Below are 19,727 nucleotides of genomic sequence, written 5' to 3'. Positions count from 1 at the left end.
GGATTATCGCAAAACTGGGGGGATGAAATTGAGCTTTCTGAAACAAAATCCTACACACCTATGACGCTCATTCTATCTTCTAGTTAAAGTAATTGTATCGCAAAATTCTCTGACAATCGTTATAATTACCTATTGGAACGTAGTTACTGTTAGAATTACTGAAAAAAAAAAAAACAAAATACAGTTTGACACAATTTACCTAAATTTATCGTATAAATCTTTCGTCAGAAAGCTCCCGAATAGTCGACATTGGATGTGGTTTTGACTCTGGTATTGACCTGTTAAACGATCGTTCGTCGAGTCAAGGAACATCGATTTGCCTGAGTTTCCCAACGTAGGTACTTACATATTCGATCTCGCACATACAACGTTCGTCGTGTCTCGTATTTACAGAAGACACCCGGCAACTCTGTGCGAATATTTTGGGTAACGAACACCGGCGCGGAGAGCCGCCAGCAAAAATGTAACATAATAATTACTCGTCTCGCAACTTCGTAGCCCGAACTTACGCAACCGGTCGTGTTTGCATAATCAAATCCGCGTACGTCGCGGCTGTCGAAACGTCTTTATCGTTGTCGCGCGCTTTACATATCTGTGCCATTGCGTGTCACATTTTTGCACGCCGCTCGCCCGAAACCATGCACCGCCCAATATAATTAAATACGCGTAAAACAAAGCGAATACCCTTGTCGGAATCCCGGATACGTTGTGCAATTAACGCACGATGCTTCTCGTTCCGGCCACGCAAGATTAAACGAATTCACTGGCCTTTTTTTTTACAAACATCGCGGCCGATATTTAACAGACCGAATTGTGGTCGGTGTAATTTTCGTCCGCAATTCTGCGTTTCGTTCGAAGAAATATTTGCTTACAGCGACATCGATTTTAACTTTCTAATTCAGTTTCGCAGCTGTATCGATCGTACCTGAAACCGATGTAGCTATAAAGTGCGAAAGCTCATTCACTAACATGACAACACGGAGAAATATCCAAAATCCTCAAAGTATAAAGCACTCGTTGTAACATTTAAACGATGACCACATATCTCTCCTTTAGTCCTATTTATAAAAATCTGAATTTCCATCGTGTCACTTCCTTCCAAATCGCTATATAGACTGGTTCGTTAAATCGCTCGATCTCTCTTCCTATCTTCTTTCCAATGGATTCGAAGTTACTCTAAAAGCGAGGCAAAAGACTTCAAAGAAAGATAGGTAGCAGGACGTTTTTCTAAATCCTGTTCCTATATGGTAGGAGCAAGCGTGCGAGTTTCGAGCTGATGTATAACACAACCACGGGATTAATTCCGGACGAGCGTTCCAGGGTTTCGCGAAGTCTCGCGCGACGCTCAGCTTGTTTCGAGTTTAAATGCTTTCGCTCGAGCGGGCCGGAAAGAGGGTCCGGCTTAATTTATCGTGCGGGTTAAATACCGGGAGCGCGGCGTAAGAAGCGGCCCGGCCGTGGCAAAGAATCGCGCGTCGAACAAACCGTCCCGGGGGCTTGGCGATTCCGCTCGAGCGGTCGCGCTGGAACGAGCAGGGAACTCTGTCTTCTGCCTCCTCGGCCCACGGCACGGTGGAAACGCTTTAAGAATCTCGAAACATCTGCTGCCACGGCTGACTGGGAACCCGTGAAACACACAATCGGTCCACACGTTCCACCTCGCGGCCACAGCGATCTCGATTTTATCGCGGCGACGCGCCTGTTACCGAGCTGCTCGATCCTCCTCCGATAAAATGGAGTTTTTGTCCTCCGGTCGGGTTAACTTTTCGCTCAACAACGCGGTAAATTGCGAAACGGTGAATCGTCGCTCGGAATACCGGGGGTTCCGTTGAATTCGACGATAGCAGAGATTTCTGGAGGAAGAGGGAGGAATAATTTTATTGGTTTAGCGCGTTCCCTGCGGATCTGATTTTCATTATCTATAATGCTGTATAATATTAACATACATAATATTAACATCGATATGAATGATTACTAATTATTTTATTACAATTTCATGATTTTTAATTCACCATCCACCACGTTCAACTTGGTGTTACACACGTAAGACGAAAGTACGTGTCAACTGGAATTCGTACTTGTCAGTGAACATATTAAGCAGAATAAACGTTTGTATAGGAAAGTAGAAAAAATTTCTTTCGTGTTAAGCTGTGTGACAATTTTTTGAGATTAATTCTTTGATCATGGTTCGTTTATGAATAAACATATTTAATTTATGAGTATATTTTATCATGTATTTAATTTATAATGATAAATATATTTTGTTTATGAACGTTTCAACGGTATCTAACCGAGTACGAATCTCGTTTTGGTTCTCACGGAAAACCAACGAAATTCGTGAACACGTTCGACTACCACGAGTTTCATTTGCGTGCAAAATTCTACAAATTCGTAAGTGGAATCGCGGCTCGTGGAAATGCGAGCGATCATCAGCAACGAGGTCCGTCGCCTGAGTCGACGTTATTTCCAGAGAATTGAAAAACCACCACGAAACTGTGACCTGCGTTCCAATTTTGCCGGTGTACCGGCCATGGATCATAATTTAAGACGCGCACGAGCTTTGTCTCTGTCGTGGCTTCTTGGGGATCCAAACGCGAATCCGGTGCGAGAAATCGTTGCTCCGATCGTATCGGCCGGTCCCGTCAAGCCCGGCAACTTTTTCCTTCGCGGAACGTTTCAATTTTCTGTATTCCCTGGACGACGATTTTGCCGTGCTGCTTGGTCGCCGACTATCGACGGGTCAGCGATGTTATGCTTTTTAGAGCGTTCAGTAAATAATGCATCCCTCTCGATCGTGACTGGAAGCAGAAAACCAGGAATTTCGTGACAGCAGCGTTTTCACCAACAGCTATTATAACTTTCAAGTTAATTGCGTGTTGCTAGAACTGTCGTTCTAACGAATATGCAATTCGGCGAATAAATGGAAATATGCATTTCGGCCTCCTGCTTGATAATGTTTTAGAAAAGAACGACAGGCGTAGATTTTCCGAATGTATGAATTTACGAAGAAACAGCGCCTTGATTAGAATAATTCTTCGCCAATGGATCATCTCTTTCTCTCTCTTTCCGATAATTCTCTCGATAAAAAACTTAACAATTCAACGTGTATTGGAAATATGTACTCCGTGAAAGCGGCATCGTCGCCATGGTAAACAGACGATTCGCACGATCCGCAGTGGATGGATCTCCGTCAACAAGGACACGGAATCGAAACGTTTGCTTGACCGAGGTTTGATCGTTCCGATTCCCAGAGCTGGTTTCGATGCGCTCCAGCCACGTCTCAATATTTGGGAAGATATAATCGGCTTATAGTCTCCGGATGGTAAGTCGGGACGGGGTCCTACCTGGCTGCTCGCGTTCCACGAACGTGACATGTGAACGGGTCCGGATATCTCTTGGTAGAAAGAATAACAGAAGCAACGGGACCATGGCAGATACGACGAAGGGAAGAAAGAGAAAGGGAGGGGGAGAGAGGCCCCGGGATGTCGTATCGACTTGGTGAGGAACACGAGATTTCAATTACTCGGCTACCATTTCATCAAACCGGGACTCTTGGCCTCTCTTGTCGTGGCCGAAAGACCCTTCTCGGTAGCCAGCCCTCACCAGCCGCCATGTCATTTCTAACGAGCGACGAAATGGGACAGACCTGCATACCGAGCGAGCTCGCTCTTGTCTTTCGCTGGTTGCTCTGGGATCCGGATGAATTTTCGAAGACAGCGTGAACATGGATTTGTCAACGTCCGTTGCTCGTTCTCAGGGGATCGATATGATTAACCAGAACAACGTCAAGACACTATTTACTCGGCTTAACGTTTAACGTCTGCTGCGCAGCTGATTTTCATCGCAACGCCGTATACTAATATATAATGTTCATACGATATGCGTTCCGATATCGTAAAACTTTATACACAGCTTAAGGTAGCGTAAGCAAATAAGCTTTGTTATCTTAAAATTCAATCTTGAACTTTGCGTAGAATAATCAAACTTGCTGTATATTACGAGACTTTATTGCTCTTTAATGTAATAACGAGAAAACCAAAAAATATGTTTTAGCACTCCTTTGATTTAAATTAATATGAAATTCTTTCCCACAATTTCGTGATTTCTAGTACGCGGCCAGCAAATTCAATTTAGCAACATACACGTAATCTGAAAATACGTGCCCACTCGGATCTACAGCCGTTCGTGTTAAACCAACGTTATCGAACGTGTAATAAATCGCAATCTTCCTAATCCTCTCGCATGAACGAGAAGTAGAAATACCTCGTGTATGAAAGAGTACAACGAAGCTTATCTAAAATCAACAGGATAACGAGGAAAATCAGCAGCGCGAACGCACCAAGCGCAAACTATCGAAAGTTTCGAAGCAGATCTCGGTTTCTCGAATTCCATTCGATGGAATTGCGCGGTGAAATTAGAAACGGAATGGGAGCGATAGAGAAACGAAGAAAGGGAGAACGTAGAATTCGTCGGACTGTTTATCGCGCTTAATCTAAGTGGATCTGCGCGATACGGAATAATCTCGGTATTCATCCGCGGAGAAAAGAGGACAAATAAAGAAACGGGGACGTTAGAACGCTTCGCGTTCGCCTTTGAGCAGCGTCGTTTTCCTTATCTCGTTTGGCGAACTACTAGAAATTGCGAGTTAGGCCGGCGCGCTCCTGTTATCGGCTTCCTGGAGCTCGTTAATGCTCACCCCTATACTAATTAACGAGATGCGCGGGCGTTTGTCATCGACGCGCCGCTTCCGGTGAAATTTTCTAGCCGATATCCGACCGGTAGCCTGTTCGCGGAAAAAACGACCAGGTAGATAAAGCGAGTTGCCCTTGTTGTTCAGATAGCTTTGATCAAGATCGTGCAATTAAGACTCGTTCATAGGGTTTGTTCGATCGAAAAATTGAAACAGAAGGGAGAGCAGGAGAGAAAGAGGGAGGAAGAGAGGCAGAATATATTCGTTTCCGTGGTTAATTCCGCGAGATCAGGATATAAGGAGCATTTCGTTTTCATTCGAATCACCAGGCAATGAGATCGAGATCGAGAGCCATTAAAAGCTGGTGTAATAAATATCGTAAACGTGTACGAAATTCGTTATACAGCGTTTAAGATCGCGTTTATTTCCTTTTCGCCTTGTTCTACCCTCGTACACATCCGATTCAATTATTTCGTGTACCCGTATTACCAGGCTAAACAAAGGATTTTCTAATTCCGGAATTTCGCATGGCGTTTTAATCAAGCGATTACGCTTCGACATTTAACACACTCAAAGAGCCAAGTTTTATTTATCGCTCTGTGATCTTAGTTATCATAAAAAATAATTGCCAAGCACGGGAAACAACGTAAGAATCCTACCCTCTTTAAGTCATCAACGCGACACCTAAATCGTCATCGCTCGATCAAAATACGGTTCTGGAAATTTCACTGTTCGTTTCCACTCGACTGCGAACGCACTTTCCCGTTGTACTGGAATTCCTGTTCGCTCGCTTACGAGGCCATTCGTCGTACGAACAGGTGTTAAGGAGTTTCCCCCTTTCCGATTGCCTATTCGTTCTACGAAATGTTTTCGGACGTCGAGGAATATATTCGCGTTGTAGAAACGGAGATGTACGAGCAGAGTCCCGTTGTTCAGGGAAATTTACTAAAGCTAAGAACAGACGGGGGAGAGAGCGAGGTGTTCCAGAGTTTCGGGCTCGCCGCTTAAACACTGCGGTGTTACATAATCCCGAAGGATTAACCGTACTCTCGCGGGATTAACTGGTGGAGACGGATTCTCGTAGTGCTCGTCAGCCTCGAATGCGCTTGGTCGACCAAAAATATCAAAGCGTGATCGTCCACGCCTTCGACAGATCTCGCGTGTAATCTTCTCCGAATCGTTAAACGATTCTCATTCTTCAGCGGAATACTTGTAAACATGTAACGAAGCGTGACGTGCTTGTTCTGACCGCCTCTTTCGGCCAATCTTTATTCCTTCGTCTTCCACGAGACAGGATTGTTCGATTGCGAATATTTCTTATCTTTTTGCTTCTATTTCAATTCGCGTCTCGTTTTTCTCAGATTTCTTGTTACTCGGAATAGCAACGTCACTATCGAATACTTATCGTTAGCTTGTGAGAAAATTCTCTGTTAATGTTTTTAGCTCTTCCGTTCTAAACTCTGTACTAGTCGAAATGGAAATAGGTTTTAAATATTCTGTTTTATAGAAGTATTCTGACAGAGTATTCCTACGGAGTATTTTGTTTTATAGAAATTTAAAATATTTAGTTTCAAACGAGATATTTGAGGAGATAGCGAAAAAGAAGGAAGGAGAACAGCAGCAGTAAACTCTTTTAAATTAAACTAAATGTACATGAAGCATTCCGAAAGAACCGTTCGAAATTAAGCAACGTTAATTTCTCATTAAGCAAAAGATCTAAAAATACTCAACCAATTTAAGGTAACTATTTGCAGCGGGGAATCCGACTATTCTTTCTCAAGTGTTCGTTAGTCAGGCCATGCATCATTTAAGCTTTTTGTTAATTCGCTTTTTTTAACCGCGATATACAAGCTAAAGGGAGGCAACGGATCGGCGAATATTTATTTTTGCGCGGCGGCGGCCCGAAGAGGTCGCGGCGTTACGTGTTCGTGGTTCAACGTTCCCGCGCCACGCGATATTTAACTGTGCCATAGCGCGATATTAATATTCGAGCTAAATCGGCCCGTACATCATCGCGTGGAGGGCAGCAGGAAAAAGGCGAGCCGCGAATCCACACGACGTCGTGGAAACACGGACAGGAACATCGAACCGGTGAAATTATTGCGACAGAGTTCCGAGAAGGCGCCGCGAAATTTCTTTCCTTCGGCGTGGACCCTCGTGAAACAACCGATTCCACGGAAAGGACTCGTCCCCGATGCAATTTGTAACGATTCTGTCTTATTTTATACCTTATTTGTAATTCAAATTAATAATCGCCAGAGTTAATTTAATTTTCTTTATATTTATGAGAGAAACAAAAATTAATAATTCTGCGTCGGAATTTTATCATTCAACTACCTCCGTAGAAATTGAAACAGGTGTAAGAAGTATGGTAAACCTTCGATTACGTGAACCTGGCGGGATTAAACAGTTAAGCTACCTATAATTTTTCGTTCGTATAATAAGACTTGTGGTTTAAATTCGATTCGATCGACGTAAGTTTCTTTAATCAGCTATTAACCAAAAATTTGTTCAAATGAATGCAGCTCGTACAAACGTGCCGTTAATAAACAAATAAGAACAGCTACTTGTCACTTCCCGAACGACGTTCGAACTCTACAACCCTAAGAGAGACAAAAATCAACGGTGTCCTGCTCTAAACCTGATTAACCATGAACGTCCACGAACCGGACATTTGGTCGACGCGTTATTAAACAACGATCCCGAAAAGGATATATTGGGAGGGAGGCGCGCGGTACGCGTTATTTTTTTCATTCACGGAATTACGGCCCCCTTAATGGACGAATGCGTCTCGCGGAGGTCGATTCATGGGCGCGCACTAAAACCGGAATTAGATGCATCGGTCAGGTTGCGCGGCAGGGGAGCGAAGGGGGCGAGACAGAGAAAATGCGTCCGGCTCGTTTAAACCGAAACGTTCGTGATTAAAGGCAGATTACGCGGAGGAGAGAGCCGATGGTCGATGGTCCATAGGGAAAGGGTGGGTTGTGAACCAACGACAACAAGAAGAAGCGGAAGAACGGTTGGCAGGCTACGTCGAAAGAATGCGTCGTAGCAGAAACGATCGTAAAGTCCTGACGCGCCGGGACGTCACGCGAGACGTCCACGAAGAGTAGAGAAGGCCAAGCGACAAAATCGTAATCTCGCCAAAAAAAGAAAAAGAAAAAAGAAAAAAAGAAGGGAATACGCCGGATAATTATTCAGATATTCCCGAGAAGAATGTCCGAGGTATCTAGATACCTTTAATGGAGCAAGCTTTCAGCCGTTATCTGGCCAAGGCTCACTCGGGCTTTTACTCGGCTCAGTCGCCCGCGCAGATAAAATACACTCGTAGTCCCCCCAATATAATTAACCGCTATCGGGGCGCGCGGCGTTCTGCTTCCTTTTTTCTTTCTATCCTCTTTTTTTTTAACCTCTCGTTCGTTTCTTCGTCCTTCTTCCATCTGTTCTCTATCGTTCGTTTCTTCGTCTTTCTTTCATCCTTCCTCTATCGTTCGTTTCCTCTTCTTTCTCTCTTTCTCCTTCTTCGTTTCTTCTTCCTTTATTTCGTCCGAATCGAAATTCCATTACGAGCCATTTATTTTATGCGTGCGTGATCGTCGTCCGGACGTCGTCCGCGTCTCGTCGTCGCGTCGGCCAAGAGACGGCCAACAGACGGCCACGATAAAAGGAGAAATCGGGCATGCACCGAACTGACGTCGTTATATGCGAAGAAGCGGCCGCTCTCACGGGAGGAAACGGAAACCGTAAAGTTTTCATACGCCGGAGATAGGAACACGGAAATTGTTTATCCATCGGTATTTGATCGTCGTCGAAACGATACCTCATTTCGTGCATTCTACTCTCGTCGAAACATTCGACAAAAACATATTCCTCCGAATATCCTTGCTCAAACTTTACAATCTTCGAAAACTAGATACAACACCTGTTCCTTGTTTATTACAAAAGACCTTTCGACGCATCGTTAAATCGTTGAAATCATCGAATCGATCCCAGAAAAAATTTCCCAAAGGCAACAAATACTAAGAAAATCCTTCTATTCTCCACTCTAAAAATATATATCTAAGAAATAGAATCGCAAAAGTCGTCGGAGAGGAGCCGATTCGTCGAAATATCGCGAGAGACGGTCAGCTCCTTGAGCCCGTTATCGCTTGCATCGTGACAGTCCATAATTTCCCGCGCAGGCCGGAGCGGAGCCGAGCGTGTACGTAGCGAACGCGTGTAGAGCGGCGAGCACGAGGATCGGCCGGGCGATCGCCGGTTGATAACCGCGTAGGAAGAGCGCCGCGCCGTGGCTATTGTGTTATCGCTCGTGGTAACGAGGCGCGTCTTAGCGGAGTTCGTAGCAGCTGTCGTTGCCCTTAAGAAAGAAGCGTCGCTCGAATCCCCGATACGGAATGCACGCGAGCGACGCGCGGCCCTTCGTCTCATATTAATGCGTCCTCCTCGCGCGGTCCTTTCCGCGATTTTTTCGAGAGATCGTACGCTGCAAGAGGAAAGAGAGAAAGAGAGAGAGAGAGAGTCAAGTGGCTCAGCCACGAAAGGAATATCAATTTTGAATCCGATCGGTGGATACGCGCAACCGTTCCATCTCCACAGAGACGACTACGAGAGAGCGGAGAACTTTTCTCCTTTTCTCCGTGGACCGGTCCCAAACTGGTTTGCTCTCTCTGTTTTCTCTCGCAGCTTACTCTCCTGGCCGATACAGCTCGCGGCGGACATCGACGAACGATTCGTTATGATCGTCGTTGTGAACGGTTCTATCTAGATTCGAGCGGGGAAAAACGAGCAGCGAAAGAAGGGCTCTGCTAATTGGTGATCCAAGGCGACGGCACAACTGTCCGACGGTGTCTTTCCTTTTACCCTCTTTCTATTTGTCCGAGACGATACGTCCAAACCCTAGATAGTTGGTTAATTTAATTACCGCAAGGCTAAGCCTACGTCTTAGCGGCGCGTGGGTGGATGAAATCGCGGATACCGTTGAATTCGTGGCTGACTTTGCACGTAGGATGCTTCCGTCGATTAGCTTCTTTAAAAGAATATTTCCTACGAAACGCGTGTCGCTTAACGCGAATAATCGTATGTTTAACCGTTGTTCGATCGGAAAGTTGCTTCGAAGAATCGATGCTGTCACTAGCAGGCTGTCCGAGGAAGATTGAAATCAGCCGGCATTGAAACGATAAACAAGCCTCTTCTCGTTCGTTCTGCGGAATCCTTGCGAAGTTAAATCGCCGTAAACATTCACGATGACTCTCGAGGAAGCAATAAACCGTGGAGATTCGAAACGAAAGCCATTTATTTATTACAAGACATTGCACTCGCGACTGTATGACATCCGGCAAGCATCGCGAATTTGTTCTCGGCCAGTGTCGAACGGAAGCGTAATTTCGAAGAAATAGGCAACGAGTCGCGCGTCTGATCCTTTCAAGAAGAGAAGAGAGTATCTCGCGAAACGAAAAGCAGCCGAGGTAAACCAACCGGCCAACAAACCAGCCATCCAGTCAGTCACTCGCGCGTTATTTATTTGGAGCTCGACGACTCCCGCATCAACATAGTATCTACGTCGAGCATCCGTCGCCATCCTTCCTCGCGGTCTGATTAATGAGCTGTCTCGGTCCGTTCTCGAGCGCTGGAATCGGATACGCGAAAACGGCCTGCTAACATTAATAACGACATGCTAAAGTTTGTCCGACGTACGTCGCTGATCTCGGACCGACGATACCACGAGAAACAAGAGCAACGACATTGGTTACATCGTAATTAAGCCTCCCGCGGACTACTTCCGTTTCTGTCTGGCCGCACCCCCTCGTTTCAGCCCCGTCCCAGGGTGACGCTCACCCCGAGATCAAAGGTTAGTAGGGGGCTTTTAACGAACTACCGGCGAAACGATAGAAGCGTTTCGTGTGTACCTGAATGCAACCATTTAAAGTTCTTTGCTTTGTGCTCGAAACCCTCTAGTAGTTCCTTTCGGGCAAAAGTCGATTTTCACCGAATTACGTTGTTGTAGTTTCAGCTTGTTTAGCAACGAGTAAATGGAACGAGGTTCCTTGCTTTGCCGGGGTAAGGTATACATAGAGATTTCGAGGCAAAAATTGGCAGAATTGTAAAGGGACCTGGTGATGGACGGAGCATATATGCCGCTTTTGTATTCTACGTTGCAGCGAAGTGTACAGTCCGATGTCGAGAGAAGGATGCTTCAGATTAAAGCATCGAAACGCGCGGCGTGGCATGAGAATAACCGATATCGCAATTTTTCCCGGGGCCGCGTCGCGAGAGTGCGGTAAATGAAAAAGTAATGAACGAAAGTGCACTAGGCGCTTGCTCTTTCGCGTGTAAAGCGATCCGACTCGATAGAGAGCGACGGGCTACTTCGGGAATACTTTCGATAACCAACCGGGTTATTTATTTCTTTTCTTTTATTCTTCTCTTTTTTCGCTAGCTGCAGAGGAGGAAGTTAAGCGGAGGGGCAAAGGAACTGGGAAGAAGAGAATGTAGAAATATTCGCGCGATTCGTTAAATTTCGTCATTTTGCGCTACGTAATAAAACGTCGAATCTATCGCACAACCGAGTGCTATTATCCGTTTCGGACGTGCACGCTCGAGGATGGTTTTCAACGACGCGAGCAAACGAAGCGGCACTTCGGACTAGACAGAAAGCTGGCTTCCTGCACGATTTTCCACCGCTGGAAAGCCACTCCTCTATCTCCTCCTATATTATATACCCTATATAAGAAACGAAGAACTTAACCGAAACCCTATTCGCACGAAGGACGGAGATCGAGGAAACGAGAACGGACTCTGGGTTCTTTCTTCGACTTTTCATCAGCCGCGAGAATGGTTTTCGATTAAGGCGGCGGATTGGCGGAAGTGGAGATGGAACGAGATCTCGAGGAGACAAGAGCGAAGAGAGAATAAGTACCAGGGACAAGAGGTTAATTACGGTCACCGACTATAAGCTGTCACGATGGCTAACTCTTCTCATTTAAGTTGCTGTTCGGGCTTCTCGATCAACCGAACCGTCTATTTGTCTATTATCGTTCGCAGACGAAATCTCGAAGATTGAACGAAGAAAATCGAATGGTTCTCCTGTACGAATGATCGAGGTGTCGCGTGATTTCCTGTATTTTCATCTCGTATTTCCTTTTCTTCCGTCGTTCTCCATTTTTTGTTCACTTTTCTTTTAATCGCTTAACGAGAACGAGATAATGGAACTTCGCCAGTTCGATAAGTAAGCCAGTGGCTTTTGTCGCCGGGTATAATCAGGCCAAGTTACCAAGTTTTCGTATGAATGGAAGGTAATCTGATTTCCGGTGGGTCAATGTTCTTTGGAAATTGCGGTGACCTGTCGCTCCGGTCTTCCGTGAACTGAAAGAAGATTAAAGCCCGGGAGTTCGAATTTGAAGCGATCCTCCGCGGAACTTGGAAACTGTAACGCGACGCCTTCTTTCGCGAATCCTCTTACCTCGATACCGTTCAATGCTTATGTATCGTGAACTGCACGAAACTTGTGCGTTTTTCTAATCCGATGTTACTCCGACTAACGTAATTATAACAATAAGAACAGAGATTTTCGAATATCTCAGCGAGAAAAATACAACGATAGATTTCTCGTCGATGCAGATTAGAAACCTGGCTTCGATTAGCTAGAAAGTTAGATATTGTCCCGCGCAACAAGATAGGGAAACCTTCTGAAAATTACCTCTCAAGTTGCCGAGGGTTTGACCCCTTAAGTTGTCGATTCTCTGAAACCGTGGGTCTCCAATTACGAAGCTACCACTGTGTACAGTATACACACGGCGATTCGTACGATTCAGCGTTTTAAGGAAACGATCGTCGATTAAAGCTGTCCCTGCCTGTGCGTTTTTTTTTCTACGAATCCCTCTATCGGCGCGTTTCCATTCGATTAATCGCCACTTTTGTTGCTTACTCGTGATCGAGTACTTTCTGCGTCGTTTACTTGTCGAAAAAATCTATCGAAAACTTTCTCGTCGTGGAAAGTAAAATTCAAACGAAATGAAAAATGTAAAATTTTCACGGTAGAAGCTTATCTAAATCGCTTAAAACTATCCTTCTATAATAGGGAGGACCTTTGGCGTTCGCAACGTTTACGTTTCTATTTGTCAGCGAGCTTTTGCCGTGGCTTTAAAACGCGATCGACGTCGTTCCCGTGGCGTTTGACAGCCCTTAACGACGAAGGCCCGAAACGAAACGAGACTGTTCGCCTCTGGGCGAGATCGGGTCGAAGACCGGAACCGTCAATCGGATTCATCCGCTCGGATCATCCTTCGGGGTCTGGAGATAGAAAACGAACGACAAGAGGACGTTTCCTGCGAGACGCGGCCGCTCCTGTGTTTGGACAAAGATCACGGATTGTCCCTCGAGCTAATGAGATTCCCCTTGTCACTGTGCACGATCTGACGATGCGGCGGCGAAGGATTCTGCAAGGAGAAATTCTGCCGGGAAGTCCTTGTTAGCCGGAGGCTGACTGCGGCCAGGGATATAGCGGCTGGTGTCGATTTCCCGGAAGGTCAAACGTTCGTCTCCTCCTGAATTCCATTTATTAGCGCAGCCGTCGATTGCTTTCTTCGAATTCCACCGGCATATTTCATTGCGTTCCTCTGCAATTAAAATGGAAATTTAGAGAGTTAATAGCGGAATAAGGATGATCGTACTTTGAATATTCTCGCCGATAGTTCGAATGACATCATTTTTCAAATGGCCCTTTAAAAAAAAAATACTCCGGCTAACCACAAGCGAATATAAGACATCGAGGTAACGGTATCTGATCGAAATGACGCGAATTTTGTGAAAACCTGTGTTCCTTATGATCGTTGCGACTGCATCTTCTTGTCGTATTACCAACGCGAATGAGGTTTGAAAATGGAAAAAAGAAAGCTTAAGGAAATTTGAATGAATTTCATTGCATGGTGTATTCGCGGCTCGCGATAAACGACGCGAAATAATAACGTTCGTAGCAGTCGATTCGTTCCACTGGTCGATTTATTATTTTATCCGGTTAAGCGTTGTCACCCAGGACCAGGCAAAAATCTCCTCCATCGAAAGGGACAACGCCGGTTGATTTATTGCAGCGCGCGTATGACACTCGCATTTATCACCAAGTGGATCAACCGGTCGGTGCCGCGTTGTTATGACATAAGGCGTGCCACTTTTGAGCAAGAGACGCGTCTCCCTGTCTGTTCGCCTTCCTCGCGTATCTCGAGAAGGATCGGACTGTCGATTTTCGAGGGTAGCTCTCTTTTTGTCGAAGCGAATTGCGATCGTACGAAATTTCTGTTCACTGCACAACGTGTAACCGGCTTGTATCACGTTATCGTGTCGTTTATTCGTGAAATTTCCGGTCCCACCCGAATCGACAAGCAGATCGAGTCGTTGTGTTTTACATTCTTCCGCTAAACGCCGTTGAACCGTGAAAAGCCGTGAATGCCGCCCGCCGCCCAGGGTATTTTAATTAAATAATCGAACGCCGTACCGGTTTTAAAGGGGTTTAGCTCGTGTCAGTATTAAAACGCGACCCGCTTATATTTCGTTGTATTCTATTAATCTCGATCAACTGAATTATCGCGTTAAACCAGATAGATAATTAAATTTCCATACACGCGCGTGTCGCCGGTCTGCGGCGAGTGCTTTGGAACCCGCGTTTTTCCTCTCGTCCGCTACATAAAATGTAAACGAAGGATTTTGATAAACGACGATTTCGTTCTGTATGCAAATAACCCGTCGATACGATGGTCGCACGCCGTTTGACGATTGTCACGCGTACCACGCGCGTTTCGTTCCAAGAAATCGATACAGCCTCTCGCAAAGATGCTTCGCGCGTCACGCGAAAATCGATGCTCAATCGTATGTACGGTTCGACCGCGTTGTCGCCATATACCCTGTCTAGAAAATATTCCTCAACACGTTACGTTGCGTGGGCTTTGTGTTTGCCCAACCTTCGCTTTACAGCCCTAAGTTTCCAAGAATTATTCGTATACATAAATCGCGTTGCAAATATTTGTTCACCGTTCGCTACATCTTAATATCGAATTGTAATACGAATACACTAAGGAACGTAGTACTAAGGAAAAATAGTTGGACACCACTGACATTCCTTGCTTCTCGCATGCTTTACCATTCGTGTTGCGTAACTACGCGAGTATCGTTAGAAGGCGTCGTATCGCTTTCACGACATTAAAGAACAATCGTAAGACAGGGTTCGATCAACGTCTGTTCTACGTTCCGACGACTGTTAATCGCGCTCGAAGGTGTTCATCTCCGCATCCAGGCCGAGTGGAACTTCTTGCAATTTGCGCGTAGGCGTCGGAGAAGGCAGTGGCCGCGCGTTTTTGCCGGTTCGCAATTGCAAAATCACACGGAACATTCGTGGATTTCGCGGTAGAATCGCGTGTTGCCGTTGCGTGCGCGGAGACAACCCGCAAAAAGCTTCGTTACGCTTGTAAGCGTTGTCAGCGTTGCACTTAGCCGGCGCGCGCGCACTGGCACGCGTTATACGATACGATTTCACGTGTGCGAGGAGAAAGAACGATGCACGAACATGGATTGTAATTGTTTCGGAAATTCGTGGGGACCGTTTGATGGACGAACGCGTCTCGAAAGTTTGTTACACCGCGCAAGCGATCGAATGGCGCGCGTTGATTCGACATTTTTAATTAGAGGACAGGTTGTTTTGATATCTGTGATCGATAGGATAGGCTCGGAACGTTGAAAAACGTGCGAATACTCTCTCCCTGTAATTACAGAAATTACAGAAAGCGTTGTTAATTACAGTTTTCTAGGTCGTTGACCTGCTTCTCTTGTTTATCGTGTTTTTAATTGTTTTTTCTCTTCGATAGCTAGAAAATTACAGGAAGCACAGCAAGGCGGTCTTTAATCCTGGTTTCCATCGCGATTTATAGTTACCGTTCAGAGGATCACGATCGCTAGGAGCGTGCCAACAGAGCGTGCTCTCGATATTTGATTCGCGCTAACACTCGACAATTATAACGGTGAAGTATCGATTCGTGCGCGGCTGAAGGTAATCAGAGTACGGGGCGCTCGCGAACCTGTCCGCGGGATTCCATCGAAGGTCATGCGACCGCTGGTTGGATACCGCTATAACTTTACTTTCGTCCCGTTGAATCGCTCCCGTCGTTTGTGTACACGCGATTAACCGATACGACTATTATTGTCGGCATTAAACGTGCCCAACGGCCAATCCACGCCGGTACGAATCGAACGAGACGGTCAAGCCAGACCTCGTCTGGCCAGCTATGCCCCGAACCTGACTGCTCCGTATGAATTATGTACGGCATAATTAATCGAAGTAGTCGTTGATTAAAGTAGCGATAAAGCTCCGAGGTGTTTGCGCATCGAGCACCGTAACTACGGCGTCGTGGATCCAGAATAATTTCCATTACTAACGAACAGCCGGAATTAATAGAACTCTCAACGCTCGTAGGATATATACGAGCTTACACGTCGAGAAGTTCGCTCAAGATCGATGCGATCTGTTTTAATTCAATTGGTCGACGCAACTGAGACGAAAGGAACGAAGGATAAACGGGTAAGAAGTAGCTTCGAAGGGCGTAGAGAAGGATGAAACGGGTGAAGAGGAAAGGAGCTTGGCGAGGGTGGGAAAAGGGTGAAGAGAGGGTGAAACAGTTCGCGTAATTCGTCGGGTCGACCCAGTGACAAACGTTCGCCACCTACGAGAATGCTCGCACTTATTTAGGAGGGATTAAGAAGCCCTCGTTTTCGTCGACGGTCTTACGAGCTCCTTTTTCCTCTGGCTCGAGCTTCTTTCCTCGCTCGACCGTACCTTCGCTTACTCGTATCTTGCCGAGTCTGGCAGCTATTAGCGATCGATTGTTTTCCCAATTGAGAGAAGAACAGTCCCTTTCTCCGTTCTTTAGTCGCCTTTAGTTCTCTCGCGATTTCGTTACTTTGGCTTCTTCGTGTCTGCAGACAAAACACTTTCTTCCACGATCCATTTACATGACGCGAGTCGCAGGAAAGATACCACTTTCGTTTGCCGTTTGGCATCGAGACGAGTCTCGATGATTCAATTTTATGGCGCATTACGGAATTGACAGGATCGCGCTTAATCGGCGGGGGAGCGTAACTTACGTTTCACTGCGATCGTAAATCGAACGGGAAATAACCGCATTGCAAAAACTCGGCCCATGAATTATTGGACGGTGCACGGGCACGCGAGCCGCTCCATCTGTATGTCCGTTGCAATTGTTTCGCGAACCGATAGAAAACGGTCGTTCGATTTCTTGCTGCGTGTCTTAGCTGGCGCACACGCGTGTACCACGCACTTTAATTCCTCGGAAAGCTGAAACGCCTGTTGGAGACATTTATTATCGACTCCCTTCTGGCGGTGTGCGTCACCGCTGTCTGGAATGAGAGTCAGGATACGCTTTTTCATCCCTCCGAACGAAACAGAGAGGAGGAGAAAAGGAGAAGAACGACTGGTGCTTGGGTGGGCGTTCCCTCGGCAAGTAGTAAATTTTTGCTATTCATGGAATAGCGATTGCTTCCGTCGCCATAAGCGAACATCGACGACCGGCTACTGGCGAAGAATACACTAATTTCACGAGGGGTTGTCGCCCCTCAGTTCGGTTCTTCCCACTTCCTCTTTCACCCTCCGGATCTTTTTCCATTGTGAAAAAAGTTCTCGTCTGGTGGGACGGCCCAAAAGCAACCAGTGAATCGGCCGCGTTATGGAAACGATTTTACAAGAGTTAGTTCCCTATAAAGAAATTTTTATACGATCGTATTAGCACGTTGTAATTCGATTCTCGGGCGAGCATTCGGATCCATTGGAAATTCGATATCGCGTAATAAGCAGCTACCTGCGTCGTGGATCGGTATATATGTTCGAAAATAACAAGAAGCACGAAAAACATAGGTCGTGCAACCGGTAGAAATATCATCGGTGCTCGTATAATATTTTTATCGAAAGCTCGTCTATCTGTTAGCCACGGCCGACCAACGGATCGACCAGTGTTCGATTTCACTGAAAAGTGCACAGACCTGCAAAGGCTTGCCGGAACGCAGATTACTTTTTCTCTTGCTTCCTACGGCCGGTGATATCCGATATGTTCCGGCACATCCGGCACCAGGGAAGACTCTGACGTTTTATGAGACGCGACGCGGTCGCCGTGTCAGCCTTTAATGAGGATCGAGGGAAAGTTTCCTGGGGTTTTCGAGGCTCCCAGGTTCCCTCGCGCGCATTATCCGCACACTAGACGTAGCGTCATCGTCCTCGTCGTCGTTATCGTTTACTATATTCTACCTCTAAACCTGCCATATCCCTGCGGTACCCCTTTCGCTCCTCGTGCCGCCCTGTAACGTTCGTTAAGAAGACCTTTCGGACGACATTAACTTATTAGCCATGCAGAGTGCGAGCATTAACCCGCTCCTCGTTGAATCGTCATGGTCAAGATCGGTCTCGTCCTTCCAATTACGTGAAATTTGTCGCGGTGACGGCAATTGGTCCTGATAACATTGAATTTCTCGCCAGAATTTTGGACGTAGTCATGCTGCCGTTGCTCCGTCCACCGTGATCGTCGATTACGCGAGTCGGTTTTGAAACGGGGCTTGAAACGGGTGCCCGGTAATTTATGTGGATGACACGGTATATTCGCTGGAATTGGTTGTTGCCGTTTGTTGAATGACTGTGGAGTTATGCGCGACTCGCGGCTAAGTACCGTGTCGTGGCTTGTAATCAGAAATACATATTTAGAGTCGGACAAACTCGATACTTACCTTTTCACTCTCGTCCTTTTGAAAACACTACGATAATCGCATCCATCGTTAGGCGTGGTCGTTCGTTCTGTTATCGTTGACGATAAACGAAAGCGAGTTAAACACACGGGTGGAATATTGTTCCATCCACGAACCTTGATATCGTACGAAAGCTCGGTCAAAGGTCGGAACATTTTCTTTGATAGCGAGCCAGGCTGAATTAGGTGGACGCCGGGGACAGAAGATGGTACCTGATTTTCCCCGGAAATAACTTGGAAAAAGTTCCATTACGAGTCGGGTAAGGTTTGTAAACAGCACATCCAAGCTGTGTTGCACGAGGGTGAACGCGTAGAGGAGGAAGGTGTCGGAGGTGATTCGACGAAGGGAAAGGACGAGTGGGACTCGTTCGGTTAGTGGGCAGGCGGAGGACGACGGTAGAGAAGGGAAGATGAAATCGTTGATGGAAGTAAGGAAGACAGAGAGCCGGGGCTGCGGAGACCTCCCTTTGGTAACTCAACTTTTGAAAACAGTGAAAGTCATTTAAAGTTTGCCCCGCGTTCGCGTCACCTCTCTCATTTTCCGCAACCCTCGAACGTTGCGGCTCCTTCTTCCCCCGTTCTTCCACTTCAGCCCGTCCTTCTATTCCCTTTTCCCTTTTCCCCGATCTCCCCACACCGATTCCCTCTTTCACCGTTTCACCGTTCTATCCCGTAACCTCTCTACGATTCAGGATCAAGCGTACGCGACCCGACCCGAGGCGGCCGATCGCTAAATCCTGCCGCTCGCCGGCCTGAAAGCTACGCTTGAAATTTCACATTCGAGTTAGCTTTTTACTCGAGCCGAGCCACGCCGCTAGATCGACTTTTCGTGGCGTGAGGCTTGCGAAATTCGTAAGGGTGAGCCCGACGAATACGTGTTAGGATCGCGTTCTTACATTTCGACTCCATTTTCCTTCCATGCTTTACCGTATCGCGAAGTTTAACCGAATACCGATTCAACGGATTCGATTCTTCTTCCAACGGTGGAATCTTTCAACCTCGTCGACGGTTAATGCATCGAATAAGGCAAACGGTGATATAGGTTATACGTAAAGCAGCGGTGAAATGTCGTCGAAAAGCACTCGTAATTGTTCAACTATTGAAAAATATTTTTGGAAACTTTCAACCCTCTTTCGTTTCGTACAAAACGCGTGCCGAACCGTATTATAATCCAACGTTTAAAAACGAAAATGCTACACGCCTCGAAAATTTCTCGCAAACATGCGTTCAAGAAATTTACAGCTACGTTC

The sequence above is a fragment of the Bombus flavifrons genome, chromosome 8 (assembly GCF_040668555.2).
Source record: "Bombus flavifrons isolate JBK064 chromosome 8, iyBomFlav1_principal, whole genome shotgun sequence".
NCBI classification, from domain to species: Eukaryota; Metazoa; Arthropoda; class Insecta; order Hymenoptera; family Apidae; genus Bombus; species Bombus flavifrons.
The sequence above is the reverse complement of the archived record's forward strand: the minus strand, read 5'-3'. Positions refer to the sequence as shown.